Consider the following 6,120-nt stretch of genomic DNA (forward strand, 5'->3'; position numbering starts at 1 on the left):
CAGGCAAGTTAATGAACAGTTAGCTCATCTCTGCCTGTTTTGCATTGTATTAATTGGAATACGCACACCTCGACTGACCACAACAAAGCAGCTAATTGCTAACAAAATTGAGCAACAGTAGAGGGAAGCTAGCCTGTCTGTCAATATATTTTCTAAGTAGAGGGAAGCTAGTCTGTCTGTCAATATATTTTCTAAGTAGAGGGAAGCTAGCCTGTCTGTCAATATATTTTCTAAGTAGAGGGAAGCTAGCCTGTCTGTCAATATATTTTCTAAGTAGAGGGAAGCTAGTCTGTCTGTCAATATATTTTCTAAGTAGAGGGAAGCTAGCCTGTCTGTCAATATATTTTCTAAGTAGAGGGAAGCTAGCCTGTCTGTCAATATACTTCCTAAGTAGAGGGAAGCTAGCCTGTCTGTCAATATATTTTCTAAGTAGAGGCAGGCAGTGTGTGTGTCTGTCTGTGTGTGGCAGGCAGGCAGGCAGCTTAAACTCACAGTCTGATACAATCCCACGCACATTTTAAATATTTTATTTGAATCCACAAATTACATTTCAAAGGTCTTGGCTACAAGGACACTTAAGGATACAAAAAGCACCTTCTCCTCCACACAGCTATGTGGTTCTAAGATCTGAAACAGTGCAGTACTTCAACAGTTGCACCTTGAACCACACACACACACAGCTCTGAACACAACATCACCACTCAGCACTATATATAAAAAGCGAAATACGCACTCACATACACTCTCCCCTAGATAGAGCGGCTACCCAAAAGCCAGCATGGATTAATAAAAGAAGGGGTCATGACCTTCTACAAGGTGGATGAGATTGGCTCAGTAAATCCATGCTGCTGCTGTCAGTCAAGTGGCTACATTTGTTCACTGCACATTTGAAACTCCCTCGCGTCTTCTCTCCCCCCCCCCTTTCTATCCCCAATTTCTCCAACTCCATGTGGAATTGAACACAGCGCAGAGCACACACATGCGCAAAAAAATATTGCTGCTCTGTGCTCTCTTTTTCACTTCAATTTCCCACCTCTCAGTCAGAGCCAGTGCGGCGTGGTCTGAGGAGAGAATGGGGTGGTAGGTGCCTACATGCGGCCATGACACTGCCCAACACACTGCTGCCACTCAAAACACACACATGGATTAGCATTCCAGCTGTAGCCTGATGTACCCTGGCCTAGCCTACAGCCAACCCTTTCTAATGGGTTGACAGGCTAACCTGAGGTGCAGTCAACTTGGCAAACGTATGCTAACGTTGGCAAACAGTCATTTACACATTCAACCTGTTGTTAGCTAGCTAGCGTTAGCTCTGCTGTTCACTGATCTCTCTTCAGCCTTCTCTCAACAAAAAAAACACGAGTCGGTGTCCTGGCACATCGCCAGCCAAATATGTATGTATAGGCAGACTCTGCCCATCAAGAATATGCAGATCAGTCTCTGTTCCCATGATCTCTCTCTCTCTGGGAGGGAGCTGAAGAGAGGGGGGGGAGAGAGAGACAGAGAGGTATAATCATTTCTGAATCCAGGCTGTTTTCAATTAGGACCGGTGATTCGGGGGGACCAATGCGCTGAGCAGAGACCAACAATTCAATCATTTGAATAATGCATCGTGAATGTTTAATGCATTTAAACGACTACAAACACCGTGTTCACCCCACATCGCACTGACCCAGGGTGTGCCCTTTCCAACATGAACAAATGCAATATGTTGCCACTCTGTATGTGTGCATGTATGTGTGTGTGTGTGTGTGTGTAAAATGAAAAGAGAGAACAAACAAAGGGAGAGACCATTAACTCCTATTGTACAGAGCCACTTTCTTAAGTCAAACATGTAAGGTGATTGAGTAGTGCTGTGGCTAATACCTCATCTGAACAGCGAGCAGGAACTGATCCCCCTGTTCTGTACAACGCTGTAATGAATGGCTGACTGACACACACACACACACACACACACACACACACACACACACACACACACACACACACACACACACACACACACACACACACACACACACACACACACACACACACACACACACACACACACACTTAAGGCACCCGGCAGAGAGATGACCCGGTTCTTTCAGACCTCTCTTTGTCCAGACATGCCAATCTAGGCTAGGAGATTAAGTGAAAAGAGAATGAGGAAGAAAGAACGAGTGAGCGGGTGACAGAGAGAGAGCAAGAGAGGGAGAGAAAGAACATGAGCAGGGGAAGGTGAAAAGGGGAGAGTGGAGGCAGAGATTTGGAAATGGGAGCAATATTCGAGGGCTGAGTAATGTTCATGTGAGCTGTTATCAGTCAAAAAGAACACAGGATGAGAGAATGCAAGTGTGAATGCATGTGACGAGTGAATAGAGCTGTATGTGGGTTAGACACAGGAAAGGAAGAGAGATGAGAGGGGTGAGGAGGTTCATAATGGGGAAAGGGGGAGTAGATGGAGAAATAGATTGGGGAGAGAGAAAATGGATAGTTAGAGGGGGAGGGAGGAGGTAGAGAAGGGATGAGGGAAAATACACTGCTCAAAAAAATAAAGGGAACACTTAAACAACACAATGTAACTCCAAGTCAATCACACTTCTGTGAAATCAAACTGTCCACTTAGGAAGCAACACTGATTGACAATAAATGTCACATGCTGTTGCGCAAATGGAATAGACAACAGGTGGAAATTATAGGCAATTAGCAAGACACCCCCAATAAAGGAGTGGTTCTGCAGGTGGGGACCACAGACCACTTCTCAGTTCCTATGCTTCCTGGCTGATGTTTTGGTCACTTTTGAATGCTGGCGGTACTTTCACTCTAGTGGTAGCATGAGACGGACTCTACAACCCACACAAGTGGCTCAGGTAGTGGAGCTCATCCAGGATGGCACATCAATGCGAGCTGTGGCAAGAAGGTTTGCTGTGTCTGTCAGCGTAGTGTCCAGAGCATGGAGGCGCTACCAGGAGACAGGCCAGTACATCAGGAGACGTGGAGGAGGCCGTAGGAGGGCAACAACCCAGCAGCAGGACTGCTACCTCCGCCTTTGTGCAAGGAGGAGCAGGAGAAGCACTGCCAGAGCCCTGCAAAATGACCTCCAGCAGGCCACAAATGTGCATGTGTCTGCTCAAACGGTCAGAAACAGACTCCATGAGGCTGGTATGAGGGCCTGACGTCCACAGGTGGGGGTTGTGCTTACAGCCCAACACCGTGCAGGACGTTTGGCATTTGCCAGAGAACACCAAGATTGGCAAATTCGCCACTGGCGCCCTGTGCTCTTCACAGATGAAAGCAGGTTCACACTGAGCACATGTGACAGACGTGACAGAGTCTGGAGACGCCGTGGAGAACGTTCTGCTGCCTGCAACATCCTCCAGCATGACCGGTTTGGCGGTGGGTCAGTCATGGTGTGGGGTGGCATGTCTTTGGGGGGCCGCACAGCCCTCCATGTGCTCGCCAGAGGTAGCCTGACTGCCATTAGGTACCGAGATGAGATCCTCAGACTCCTTGTGAGACCATATGCTGGTGCAGTTGGCCCTGGGTTCCTCCTAATGCAAGACAATGCTAGACCTCATGTGGCTGGAGTGTGTCAGCAGTTCCTGCAAGAGGAAGGCATTGATGCTATGGACTGGCCCGCCCGTTCCCCAGACCTGAATCCAATTGAGCACATCTCGGACATCAAGTCTCGCTCCATCCACCAACGCCAAGTTGCACCACAGACTGTCCAGGAGTTGGCGGATGCTTTAGTCCAGGTCTGGGAGGAGATCCCTCAGGAAACCATCCGCCATCTCATCAGGAGCATGCCCAGGCGTTGTAGAGAGGTCATACAGGCACGTGGAGGCCACACACACTACTGAGCCTCATTTTGACTTGTTTTAAGAACATTACATCAAAGTTGGATCAGCCTGTAGTGTGGTTTTCCACTTTAATTTTGAGTGTGACTCCAAATCCAGACCTCCATGGGTTGATAAATTGGATTTCCATTGATTATTTTTGTGTGATTTTGTTGTCAGCACATTCAACTATGTAAAGAAAAAAGTATTTAATAAGATTATTTCTTTCATTCAGATCTAGGATGTGTTGTTTAAGTGTTCCCTTTATTTTTTGGAGCAGTATATATAATGGAGGTAAAAAGAATAGGTGGAAGAGTTAAATGGGACACAGATCTGAGAGGTGGAGAGAGAAGGGGATGTAGAGGAAGAAGGGGTGAGGAGGTAGAGAGAGAAGGGAGAAGGAGGAGGAGGTGATCGCCAGCCAGGTTAGCAGACCATGGGGTTAGGGGAGAAGATCAGGCCAGGGGGTTAAGGGAGGAGCTAGAGAGGAGATCCAGCCAGGGGGTTAAGGGAGGAGGTAGAGAGGAGATCAGACCAGGGGGTTAAGGGAGGAGGTAGAGAGGAGATCAGGCCAGGGGGTCAGGGGAGGAGATCAAGCCACAAGGTTAGGGGAGGAGGTAGTGAGGAGATCAGGCCAGGGGATCAGGGGAGGAGACCAAGCCACAGGGTTAGGGGAGGAGGTAGAGAGGAGATCAGGTCAGGGGGTTAGGGGAGGAGATCAAGCCACGGGGTTAGGGGAGGAGGTAGAGAGGAGATCAGGCCAGGGGGTTAGGGGAGGAGGTAGAGAGGAGATCAGGCCAGGGGGTCAGGGGAGGAGGTAGAGAGGAAATCAGGCCAGGGAGTCTGGGTCTGGTACGATACGTCATTTTTCCTCCGGGATTAGAATTCTGGCTGGTAAAAATAGAAGGTGTATTTTTATCCCCTCTTTCCCCTCATCCCCTCGTTTCTGAACAGTATTAATTACATCCCATCCATTTAGCCTAATAATACCATTATTAATGCCTTTATTAAAAGGGCCTGCCGCACTCACTGCCTCTGCTGCTCTGCTCTGAGCCACAGTGCAAGGGGCCACACACATACGAATGTATGCCAACACACATGCACACACACACACACACACACACACACACACACACACACACACACACACACACACACACACACACACACACACACACACACACACACACACACACTTGTATTATCAGACAGACACACAAACATGTATGCTGCCACTCAGCCCAGCAGGGTACACAATCCCACTGTGGAGCATCAGGAAGAGAAAAGAGAGAGCAACAGGATCTTCAATTATACTGTTCTTGTGAAGGTTGTTCTTTTAGAAAGAAGAAAAACAGGGTGAAGGAAGGTGTGAGAGGAAGGAAGAGGGTTAGTGGGAGAGATAATAGAACAATGGATACAATAAAATAAGTGTGTGTGTGTGTGTGTGTGTGTGTGTGTGTGTGTGTGTGTGTGTGTGTGTGTGTGTGTGTGTGTGTGTGTGTGTGTGTAGGCTCCTCAGCGGAGGAAGTGGTGAACGATTCTACACAGTGAATAGCATACAAATAAAAACAGTGAAACATTACACTTTTTAGTAAAACTATACTAAATATATTAAAGTCACCAAATAAATTATTAAAACACACCGTTTTGCAATGGTGGTCTACAGTTGCCTCAGCAGCACTCTGTAGGGTAGCACCATGGTGTAGCCGGAGGACAACTAGCTTCCATCCTCCTCTGTGTATATTAATTTCAACACAAAAACTCATGGCTCTCACCCTATTCCATAGACTTCCATAGTAATTGTAACTGTGGTGGCGATTCCCTATGAAAAGCCACTGGCACAGGAGAGAGCTGTCCATAACACGTCCACAAAAATCAGCTTACCGAACATCACTCTTTTTATCCCATATAAAAATATATAAATAACTCCAAAACACATATTCCTGTAGAAAAGGTGCAGAGAGATGCATTCTATAAGCTGTATCTGTGATATGGTAACAACTGTATGTGCTCTCCTCTCACCTGTGATAACCCTTCCTGGTCACATGTGCTACTTATATACACACACACACACACACACACACACACACACACACACACACACACACACACACACACACACACACACACACACACACACACACACACACACACACACACACACGTGACCAGTGACCCATGACCCCAACATATAGTGCCCTCTAGTGTACAAAACAAGTAAAATGAATCCGACAGACAACACATACACAACACATAAACAGGCCAAAATGGCTCCTACACACTGGCCCCTAATCGTTCT

Source organism: Salmo salar, chromosome ssa07 (assembly GCF_905237065.1).
Source record: "Salmo salar chromosome ssa07, Ssal_v3.1, whole genome shotgun sequence".
NCBI classification, from domain to species: Eukaryota; Metazoa; Chordata; class Actinopteri; order Salmoniformes; family Salmonidae; genus Salmo; species Salmo salar.